This window comes from Panthera tigris, chromosome D1 (assembly GCF_018350195.1).
Source record: "Panthera tigris isolate Pti1 chromosome D1, P.tigris_Pti1_mat1.1, whole genome shotgun sequence".
In the NCBI taxonomy this organism is placed as follows: domain Eukaryota; kingdom Metazoa; phylum Chordata; class Mammalia; order Carnivora; family Felidae; genus Panthera; species Panthera tigris.
The window spans coordinates 101,181,313-101,194,067 of record NC_056669.1 but is presented as its reverse complement, the minus strand read 5'-3'; positions in this window follow the sequence as shown (position 1 = coordinate 101,194,067).

Here is a 12,755-nt window from a genome sequence, read left to right as displayed (position 1 = left end):
GAACTTATTCCAGTATAGACCCAGTCCTGAAGGGGACTTCTATCTAGAACAGAACGGTGCCTTGTAATATGGTTTATTATGTGTCCTTGTGATGTCTGCAGTGAGAAGGGTCTAGCTAGAACATCAAAGAGTTCAGTGCCTGGGAGATGATAGAAATATGGGAACAGGGGAAACTTTCATGGCAAAGATGACAGTAAACTCACCCTCTAAGCACTGGCACTCTGAGTAACTATGAGCCCAGCTTTGTGCAGCTGGGACATAAGCCCATCGAGCCTTTTGTAAGCCACCTGAGCCACATCTGTTGCACCCAAGCATCTATTTCTATTCCTAACTATATAGACAATTTCTACTTTCTACACGCCAGTATGAGGGATGCTGCTAATTGCTGCTAATACATCCTGAGGTATATATAAACGTTTATATATCTATCTCTATCTCTATCTCTATATCATCTATATATGGAAGCAACCTAAGTGTCTAACAATAGATGAATGGATAAAGAAAGTATGGTACACACACACACACACACATGCACACACACACACACACACACACACACACACACGGGAATATTACTCAGCCATAAAAAAAGAATGAAATCTTGCCATTTACGACAACATGGATGGATCTTAATGGCGTTATGCTAAGTGAAGTAAGTCAGACAGAGAAAGGTAAATACCATATAATTTCATTTATATGTGGAATATAAAAAATGAAACAAAACAAATAAACAAAACAAAACAAAAACAGACTTGCAGATGCAGGAAACAAACTGTTGATTACCAGAGAGAAGAGAGATGAGGGGGGTGGGTAAGATATGTAAGGTAATTAAGAGGTGCAAACTTCCTAGTAATAAAATAAGTAAGTCATGGGTATGTAATGTACAACATAGGGAATATAGTCAATACTATTGTAATAACTTTGTGTGATGACAGATTGTGACTAGATTTCTTGTGAGAATTATTGTGTAATGTATAAAAGTACAGAATCAATATGATGTGCACCTAAAACTAATAGGATACTGTATGTCAGTTATTCAATTAAAACAAACAAAAAACCCAAAATACAACATCAACTTACAAGCAGATTTAAAATGCTTAAAATCACACAGACACACAGACGCATGTATAGACCAAATCTTCTTTTTATTCTAAATGTCAAGGAAAAGATGTTCACCTGTCTCTTGGTTGTGAAGAGAGATGTAAGACATATCCTAGCAAAGAAAAAGAACAGAGATATTATGTTTCTTCATAACCCTAATATTTTTGCTTCTTAGGCCAGGTTGGTTTCCCAGTTTGTGTTTCTTAGAAACAGAACCTAAAACAGGGATTTAAGTTTGAGTAATTTATCTGGGGTGAAGGAAACATCAGTGAGGAACTGAGGAACTGAGTGGGGGTGAAGGAAACACCAACGAGTGAGGAACTGAGACAGAAAAAGGAGGTTGTCCAATAAAATGCTACTACTGTGGACACCTGGAGCTTGCAATAGTTGAGGAGACTCTGAAAGCATGTTCAGAACACAGACGTCAGAGGTGATCTACCTGAGTGACCAGGGAGGGATTGGGGTACTTCTATACCAGTTCCTATCAGTCACAGGCTGAAGGCAGCTTTTGGGGGTTGTTAATTCCCCCAGTACTTTGGGCCTTCCAGGCAGGTAGCAGTGAATGCTCTCAGGCAAAGAAATGCAACGTCCATCAGTCTTCAATTTGAAGTGGTAGGAAACATAAACTCACCAAGTGGGTCTTTGTGTTTAAGATAGGGGCTACTTCTTTCGTCTTTTGGATTCCACTATCAATGTTGGTATTCTAGCTCTCAGGGACATTGCATACCATATAATGACCATTGGTTCAAAGTACACAGAGAATTGTGAAAAGGTGTCCTAACCATGCCAGGTATCATCTCCAAAATCTTTTCTGTACACTACTCATGAGACCATTACAACATTCAGTCAGCAAGTAGCTTCTGGATGATGTGACATATGGGAGGTCATGTTGGCTTTATGGTCACATGATTTTTCTCCCCAGTCACCATAAGTGTGTCCCTTAGCCTGAAATGCTGTTAGACAGAAACCCATGATGTTAAAGTAAACATTCTGTGACCTGTAAGTTACTAATAGCCAACACATTATAGTCCAGAGAGCAAATCTGCATTTGAAACTTGTGTTAATCCCAGTAAGATCAAAACATTAATTGCTTATTACAATATGGAAGGTGTCTGATATAATCAACTTAGTACCATGTGGCTGGTTAGGTTCCTCAAGGGATGGGGCCACATCAATGGCCCAGGATCAGTTTCTCAGTGACAAGATAAACATTTAGCAGTAGCAGCCCCAGCATTGCAGTAACGGCAAGGTTATCCCATCAGCCATGGTGAGGGAGAGCTCAAGCTGTTGGGTTTTTGCATAGCCTTCTTCCCTGTACCATGGCTGCTCTGTTCATGGGTCCATCGTGCTGGCACTGAAATGACTGAGGACACAGGCTGGCTGACATCCTGTCTACCTGGTCAGTGATGTCTGCAGCAGGTGATATTGTGGCATTGATATAATACACAAAGATCTGCATCTATTGAACACACACCCATAACTCCATCCATGTCCTTCTTTCCCAGAGCTCTTTGTCTGTGTTCTTCCAATCTTCATCTTCTGGGTTCCTGAACAACAGGCCATTTGCAACATCTCAGAAGTCTGAGTGTACTTTTAACTCAGACCATGTCCACTTGTAGTAGAAACTATAGTGCTTTCACCTCTCTAATTATTGATGTTGGTAATTTGTTTCTTTTCTTTTTTCCTGATCAGTATGGTAAGTTTATTGATTGTACTGATCTCCTCAAAGGACCTGGTTTTGATTCCACTGCTTTAAAGAAAGTGTTTCTTTGTTTTTGCTTTTTACTTGATTCCCACTCCAATATTTATTGTTTCTTTTCTTCTGTATCTTAGTTTACTGTGGCTACTGTAACACATTGCCACGAAGCGGGTCCAAATCAAGATGGCGGCAGGGCCACCCTTTCTCTACAGGCTCTAGGGGAGAATTCATTTCTTGCTTCTCCCAGTTTTCTCAGAATTCCTTGGCTCAGGGAACACACCGCTCCATGCTACCTCTGTCTGCATATTGCCTTCTTGTCTCTCTCTTTTTCCCTTTCTCTCTGATCTCCTCTACATCTCTTTCTCTTATAAGAATACTTTATTGCATTTAGGTCCCACCTAGATACCCAGGATAACCTCTTTATCTCAGGTCTTCAATTTAATTATACCAGAGAAAATGTTTAACCAAATCAAGAAACATTTACAGCTTCCAGGGATCAGGACTTGTAAGCTTTGGGAGGGGGCATGATTCTAGTTACCACATTTTGCTTACTTGTTTTTTTTTGTTTTTTTTTTTTTCAATTCTTTTTCTAGCTTCTCTCAGGTAGAATCTGAAGTCATTGATTGAAGACTTTTCATCTTGTTCTTTGTTGGTGGTGAGTGCTAGACATCTCCTGTAAGTGCAACTTTATATTATCTTATTAATTTTGATATGCTGTTTTCATTCTGTTAAAAATAATTGCTACAGTTATTTTTAAAAATTTAACTCAGAGGTTATTTTTACTCATAGATTATTTTATTTATTTTTCAAATATGTGGGAATTTTCCAAAGATCTTAGTTTGTTTTCTAATTTAATTACATTCAGGTCAGAGAATATACTTTCTGTGATGAATCTGAGACTTTTTGTGGCAATGGATCTTGGTAAATTTTCTAAGTACATTTAATAACAATATGTGTTCTGCTATTGCTGGCCAGAGTCTTCTACAAGTGCTAATTTTTGTGTTCATGGTGTTGTCTAAGTCTTCTATACCCTTACTGATATTTTTCTACTTATTTTGTCAATTACTGACATAACAGTGTTGAAATCCCAACTTTCATTGTGAACTCATTCGTATTTCCTTAGTTATATTGGTATTCACTTTAGGTATTTTGAAGCTATGTTATCAAGTGCATAAATGTATACAGTTGCTATATCTTCTCGATAAATTGACCCCTTATCATTATGAACTTACCTTCTTTATCTTGGTAATTTTCTTTGCTCTAACATATATTTGGTCTGATATAATACAGCCACACCATCTAACTTTGTTAGTACCATGCTACCTTTGTTAGTATTAGCAATGCTTATCTTTCTCCAGCCTTTCAATATTAAACTATTTGTGTCTTCCTATTTAAAGTAGGTTTCTCATAGGTGGCATATTGTTGATCTTGCTTTGTGCACAATATCAAGTTTACACTTTATTTATTACACTTTATTTGGAGCTATTTACATGTAGGGTGATTATTGATATGCTTGGGTTAAAACCTACCATCTTGCTTTTTGTTTTCTTTCTGTCTCATTTGCTTTTTATACATTTTTGCTTCCTTTTCTCATTTCTTTGAATCGGTCTTTGGTTGAAAACTACTCCTAGGGAGTGCTAATTTTTAGGGGTCACTTCTGGCTTGCTGGGTAGTACAAAAGTAGTAGAGAGAGACGTCTTCAGGCAAAGAAATGCAGGTGATGGCAGTGAAAGTTGGCTGGTAAGAGTGGGACACAACAGAATCAGCCACGCTCTGCAGTGTAACAGAGAGAAACAGTGCACACACTACACTTTCTGAGGTGCCTAAAGCTTAGTGAAGATGTGTCTTTAAAGCCTCTTTCTTGCTGACGGTAGTGGAGAGGCCATCTCATAATGCGGTAGGATTGCCCAGTGAGTAAGTGGCTAAGGCTCATTTTAAATGACTGTTTCTAGGTCAGGGGAAACTACAAATATGACTCAACAGCTGGGAATATGAGGGTAAGGTATTATATTTTCATTTATCGAGACAGCAGTACCTTATAAATCTACCTCTTTGCTACATCCCAAAGATTAAATGGTGGACACAAAAGGGATTATGCAGCAGTGAATTGAAGAAGGTAGGTGGGACATTAATAATCCGAAGCCACTTCAAGTTAGACCACAGTTACCCACACCTGTATTATTCCTGATGAAATACATATACATTTTCTAGAGAAGTAAATTTTTTTGCTTTATGGCTAGTGGCTTACATGTTACTTTTTAAAAAAACTTTAGGTAGAATTTGAAATTATAATAAAGGTATAGAGGTAAGAGGTATAGAGGTATAGAGGTAAAAACATGGATAAAATAGTAGATTTGAATGTAATTCCTTAGTCATATGATGCATGCTATATATACTTTTTATATTCTTTTTTAGATTAATAAAAATATGAATGTTTTTTCATCTGATTAAATATTCCTTCCAACATAATTTCTAAGGTTTGTTATTTTCCAATTATAAATATGACTGTGAGTAGTGCAAAATTTACATTGCATAATGAAAATACAAATCAATGTAAATTTCACTTTCATTTCAAACAGATTCCTATGAAGAGATTTCTTATCAACAGATTTTTCTCTGCATATAAAAGCATGCATATTTGAACATATGTATGCACTTTTACAAATAATATAAAGGAAAGCTTACCTTACACACATCTCTACTCCTCACATTTAATTTATTGAATGAATCTGACATATAACATTTTATAAATTTAAGATGGACAATGTGTTAATTTGATACATTTTTATATTGTAATATGACTGCCATGTGGTGCTATTTATCACATTACATAATTATAGCAGGACATTGTTATCTATATTCATTATACTGAGCATGGGTAAAATAGTAGTCTATCCATGTTGTTGCAAATGGCAGGATATTCTTCTTTCTCATGGCTGAATAATATTCCATTGATGAGCATTTAGGTGTTTCCATATATAACTTGGTTATTGTAAATAATGCTGCGATAAACACGGGAGTACAGATATCTTCTCAAAGTCCTGTTTTCATTTCCTTTAGGTGTATACCCAGCAATGCAATTCTAGATTGTACAGTAGATCTATTTTTAATTCGGGAGGAGCCTCCATACTGTTTTTCTTGGTGGTTGGACCAAATTACATTCCCACCAACAATGTATAAGGGTTCCCTTTTCTCTAATCCTCACCAGCACCTGTTGCCTCTTTTCGTCTTGATGATATAGCCATTCTAACAAGTATGAGGTGGTATCTGCTTATGGTTTTGATTTTTATTTTCCTGATAATTAGTGATGCTGAGCATCTTTCCACTTGTGGTCTTCTTGGAAAAATGTCTATTTAGTTCTTATGCCCATTTAAAATTTTATTTATTTATTTATTTATTTATTTATTTATTTATTTATTTATATTAAGTTTTAATTCCAGTGTAGTTTACATCACAGTGTTATATTAGTTTCTGGTATACAATATAGGGATTCAAGAATTCCATATAGTATTCAGCGCTCGTCAAGATAAGTGTACTCTTAATCCCCTTCACCTATTTCACTCATCCCCCACCCACTCTGGTGGGTAAATATAATATATCAAAATCAGCCTATGGAAGGAAAATAAAAAATATAAATATAAGAAAAGTCCCATATTAACTAATTAACTAATATTAACATCTTTAATACTGATATAGTTTTAAAGCAATAATTCAAAAAACTTCAGTGTATACAATTCTAAACATTAACTTCAGAAATTATGAAAATGAATTATACCACTTTCTCTGGTAAATATTCTGTATAACTAAGAGTCTGTTTTTTTGATTTGTCTCTCTTTTTATTTTGTTCATTTTTTTGTGTCTTAAATTACACATATAAGTTAAATCACATGGTATTTGTCTTTCTTAGACTTATTCGCTTAGCATTATACTCTCTAGATGCAGTCATGTTGTTGCAAATGGCAAGATTTAATTCTTTTTGTGGCCAAGTAATATTCCATTGCACATATATATACCACATCTTTATCCATTCATCTGTCAATGGACACTTGGGCTGCATCCATAGTTTAGTTAACAATATTCTTCTGATCCATGAAAATGGAATGTCTTTTTATTTGTATTTTCTTTGACTTCTTTCGGCAGTCTTGTATTTTTTCATTGCCATATCTTTCACCTCCTTGGTTGATTTTATTCATAAGTATTTGATTGTTTTTGATGCTATTGTGAATGGGACATTTTTATTTCTTTTTCACATGTTTCTCATTAGTGTAAAGGAATTCAACTGATTCCTGTATGTTGCTTTAGTATCCTTTGACTTTACTGAGTTGTTGATTAGCTCTTAATTTTTTAATGGGCTCTTTGGGATTTTCTACATATAAAGGCATTTAATCAACAAACCCAGAGACAATTCAGTTCTTCCTTTCCAATTTGGATGTCTTGTATTTCTGTCTTGTCTAATTGGTATAACTAGGCCTTCCAGTACTATGTTGAATAAAGGTGGTGTAAGTGAGCATTGTTGTCTTATTCCTGATCTTAGAGGAAAACTTTCCATATTTCTTCATGGAGTATAATATTAGCTGTGAGTTTGTTATATATGGTCTTCATTATGTTGCTGTATGTTCCTTCTGTAACAAATATGTTAAGAGATTTCATTTGGAAAGGATGTTGTATTTTGTGAAATGTTTGTGTGTGTGTGTGTGTGTGTGTGTGTGTGTGTGTAGTTTATGAGATGATCATGTGATTTAGCTCCTTGATTTTTTAAGTTGAATATTTTATAGGTATGTGTCACTTCAAAACACATAGCTCTAACTTATTTAAAAAATTATGTAGGTAACCTTTGAAATATTGATAAAGAGTTATTTCCAATCTTTTGTTATTTTAACTAATGCAACAATAAAGAGGTTTCATGTTAGCTGTGCCATTCCATTCTTAAGACTTTCTTCTTTTAATATTTCTTTAAAAATATTTTACTTTATAGTATGACTTTTCATGTTTTGAGGCATCTGTAACATCATATTTACATTTATTCTAATAATTTTAAAGTGGTATAATTCATTTTCATAATTTCTGAAGTTAATGTTTAGAATTGTATACACTGAAGTTTTTTGAATTATTGCTTTAAAACTATATCAGTATTAAAGATGTTAATATTAGTTAATTAGTTAATATGGGACTTTTCTTATATTTATATTTTTTATTTTCCTTCCATAGGCTGATTTGATATATTATATTATTATCTTTAATACTCCTAGTGGCAAATTCCCTATATCGCAGAATATACCTACATATAAAATACTGTGATTATCACATTTAATCAGTATTTAATAACTCTCTATACTGAGGTGAAGAGTTTGGTGGGCAAGAGAACCTGTAAAACTATGTTTTCTTTCATTTCAATTTTGTGTTAATTATATTACTATATTATTATTAATCATATTGATGTCATTATTGATTATATTATTATTGTCATATCACCATTTCCTATAAGTCCAACAGCTGTCCAATATTGGGTCCATTTATAAGACTATTTACTGTAATGAATGTAGGGTGGAATGAAATTATGGAACATTTTTAGAATAATCAGATTGTTTTCCACTTCAGTTAAGAAAAAAAGTCCAGCCACTTTACTAGAATTTTATTCCTTAAGACATATTGTGCACTTTTACTCCATAAATACAGATTATCTTATGTTTTAGTAATTTTTTTACATATGATATCTATCTTCTTCAGAGATATCAAATATTTGTATGTTAGATCTTCCTTTATTCCTTAGTAATCATGTTTTGCATAAATATTTTGAATTTGTAGCTTATTCTTATTTTTTAAGTTTTTACTTATTTTGAGAGAGAGAGAGAGAGAGAGAGAGAGAGAGAGAGAGAGAGAGAATGAGTGGGGGAGGGGCAGAGAGAGAAAGGGAGAGAGAGAATCCCAAGTAGTCTTTGTGCTGTCAGCACAGGACCTGATGCAGGGCTTGAACTCATGAACCATGAGATCATGACCTGAGCCTAAATCAAGAGTTGGACACTTAATGGACTGAGCCACCTGGCACCTCAGTTATACCTTATTTTTAAATTTTATCTTTTTAACCTTCTCAAACATCTTCATGATTCCTTTATGTAGTGTCTATATTACTTTTTTGGTACCACCACGAAGGAAGTTGAGTGTTCCATTCTTGTAGAAAATGATAATTTCCTTTGAAGCAGGTAAAGGAGCTACATGAAGGATGTCCTTAAAGAAGTGAATACATAGCATTTTGGATAGTATGAAGTTTTTGAAATCTGGTGGAGGAACATCAGGATGAGTTTGAATGTCAGGAAAATAACCTTCCTAGCACAGGCTCTCTAGAGAGAGCAGACTTTGGCGTTTTGCTCACATTCTCAGGAGACTAAACAGGTGGCTTGTGTGACTTTTTTTAAAACTGAATTTCCTGTTTATTTTTGTATAATACAGAGATACTGCAATGTCCATGAGGATTTCTAAGATCACAGAATGTAGGTATGAAAGGGGCATAAAGATCATCCTCCTTGTCTTGTAAAAGACTCAAAACGACTTATATTCAAATAAATAAGAAAGAAAGAAAAGAAAGAAAGAAAGAAAGAAAGAAAGAAAGAAAGAAAGAAAGAAAAGAGAGGGAGGAAGGAAGGAAGGAAAGAAGGAAGAAAGAAAGAAAGAAGAAAAGAAAGAAAAAAGGAAAGAGTGGTTGTATCAAAACTAGAAGCAACCTCTCTATACTAGCCCCTAACCCTCATACCTATATTAGTATATTTAGACAGGCATAAATGAAGACATTTATACCATAGCTGATGCTCCTAACATAAGCCTAGAATTGTCTATGTAACTACTGAAAACTTACTGGTATAGCATAGAGCAAATAATCATGACAACGATAAAATAATCACCTGAATACAGTCACTATTTATATATCAAGCTTCACATATAATTATTGTGTAATTATTAATTGAAGTGATAATAAATGTTATTTAAAACCAGATCTTTTTCATATAAATTATCCTACATAGTGATTGTCACCTTCGAAAACGTTTGATATTTTCTTCCTGAACTAATGAGACAAAAAGTAATATTTTCTTCATGGTGCTCCCTGTATAAAATATTCCGTATTTGGCATTTTTTATTTCTTATTACTATAATTAATATTTCTTACCAGACTTCAGGGTATCTTAAAAGTAGTTTATATAATGTATAGGAATCACATAAAATAATAATATCTTATTTGGGTTCAACAGATGTCTAATTTTCTATACACTTGTCATCACATTTCCACTTTGCTGTCCAGCATTTACCAGATTACTTGTTATCAAAGCCAAGACATCAGTTCAGAGTACCACAAACGATATTAAAAAGGGAAATAATAAAGCAAGAGAAAATGTTTGTGCACATATGCTAAACAATGAGGTAATATCCCTAATAAATTGGACAACAGTCTAAAATTCAAAGAAAAAGAAACTAGATAAATGGGCAAATAAATGAACAGGCAACTCACAGAAATGGGGATCCATATGTCAGAAAAGTATGTCAAAAAGTTTCACTATCACCATTGGTGAAGTAAAGGAAATGAAATTAAAATGTCATTGCAGTGCCTGACAATGTAGATGAAATATTGTTAATTTTCAATGATGGTGAAGTTCCTATTTGGCTGTGTACACTCTTATTTTCTGCTGATAGTACAAATAGTCCATTTCCTCAAAGAAACTGGTAATTTATATATATATATATATACACAATATATATATTTATATATATTATATATATTTATATATTATATATATATTTATATATATTTATATATATGTATAAAGTTATATGGGAACTTATAAATCCTTCTTTAGAAATCTGGTCTGGAGAAATATAAATGCAAAAGAATAAGATTACGTATATTTCAGCATTATGCATGGAAAATTAAAATAAAAGAAATGGTCTATATGTCTATCATTATAAGAAAAGTAAATTTTCATGTGTATGTGTGTGTGAAATGCACAGCAAATTAAAAGACCAGATTAGGTAATAATGGACTAACCTGGAGAGAACTATCATATGTAGTCACTGTTAGTTGGAAAAAAATCAAGCTGAAGATCAAAGTGTAGCTATACTCATTAAGAACAAGGACCAAAGATATATAATAAAATGTGCATGTGCATGCAGGTGTTGTAAATGAGCATAGGGAGAACTCTAAAGGATGCACAGCAATCTGTTGACATTGATTACTTCAATAGGAGTTGCATTGGAGATAGGAAAGGGGAGGTTTTATTCATACACATATGCATTGCAGCTTAATCATCCCTTGGGTCCTACTTGGGATCCACTAGGATGTACCATTTTCATCTTATGATAGGTTGCTGCTTTTCCCATTTTACTTTATTTATTGGAGTATCTGATGGGACGCAAGGCCTTAGGGAAATCTTGGATACATGCTCACATGGTGGCTCTGGGCAAGACTTCGCTCTTTATTACGGCCCACAAACATACCAGGAGCTCTTTCTCAAAAGCCATAGCATTCTTTTTGCCAATGGTATAGAATGGCTCCTGAAGCTCAGGACCAGCAGCATTCCCACTGAGGTTTGTAATAAGCTCCATGTTGCTTTTTTCCCATGACCATCACTTTCCTTATAGATCCTGTTGTATCACGTGGCCCAAAGGGCAGGGCTGCTTGCACTATACCTGGACCTGCTGCAGAGCCTCTCCTGTTCTGCATCCCACTTAATGCCTACAGCTTTCTGTGCCATTTGGTATCCTTGTTGGAGATCTATTCCTAGCTGTGGAATAGGCTGCCTCCAAGACCCAAAGAGGCCTACTGGGACCCTCTGGTTCTTTCTTCATAAATTTTACTTCGAATGGAGTATTCTAGCATACCCCTAACCACTGGACCTGTAAAACTCACCCAACATTTCAAGTTCCTGAATCCTAATAGGTGTTTGTGTGTTTGTGTTGTGTCTCCCACCCTCCAGAGCATAGGTGTGTTGTTTTTTGTTTTTGTTTTTGTTTTAATATGAAATTTATTGTCAAATTGGCTTCCATACAACACCCAGTGTTCATCCCAACAGGTGCCCTCCTCAATGCCCATCACCCACTTTCCCCTCCCTCCCACCCCCCATCAACCCAAGTTTATTCTCAGTCTTTAAGAGTCTCTTATGGTTTGCCTCCCTCCATCTCTAACTTTTTTTTCCACCTTCCCCTCCCCCATGGGTTTCTGTTAAGTTTCTCAGGATCCACATAAGAGTGAAAACATATGGTATCTGTCTTTCTCTGTATGGCTTATTTCACTTAGCATCACACTCTCCAGTTCCACCCACGTTGCTACAAAGGGCCATATTTCATTCTTTCTCATTGCCACATAGTACTCCATTGTGTATATAAACCACAATTTCTTTATTCATTCATCAGTTGATGGACATTTAGGCTCTTTCCATAATTTGGCTATTGTTGAGAGTGCTGCTATAAACATTGGGGTACAAGTGCCCCTATGCATCAGTACTCCTGTATCCCTTGGGTAAATTCCTAGCAGTGCTACTTCTGGGTCATAGGGTAGGTCTATTTTTAATTCTTTGAGGAACCTCCACACTGTTTTCCAGAGTGGCTGCACCAGTTTGCATTGCCACCAACAGTGCAAGAGGGTTCCCGTTTCTCCACATCCTCGCCAGCATCTATAGTCTCCCGATTTGTTCATTTTGGCCACTCTGACTGGCGTGAGGTGATATCTGAGTGTGGTTTTGATTTGTATTTCCCTGATGAGGAGCGACGTTGAGCATCTTTTCATGTGCCTGTTGGCCATCCGGATGTCTTCTTTAGAGAAGTGTCTATTCATGTTTTCTGACCATTTCTTCACTGGGTTATTTGTTTTTCGGGTGTGGAGTTTGGTGAGCTCTTTATAGATTTTGGATACTAGCCCTTTGTCCGATATGTCATTTGCAAATATCTTTTCCCATTTTGTTGGTTGCCTTTT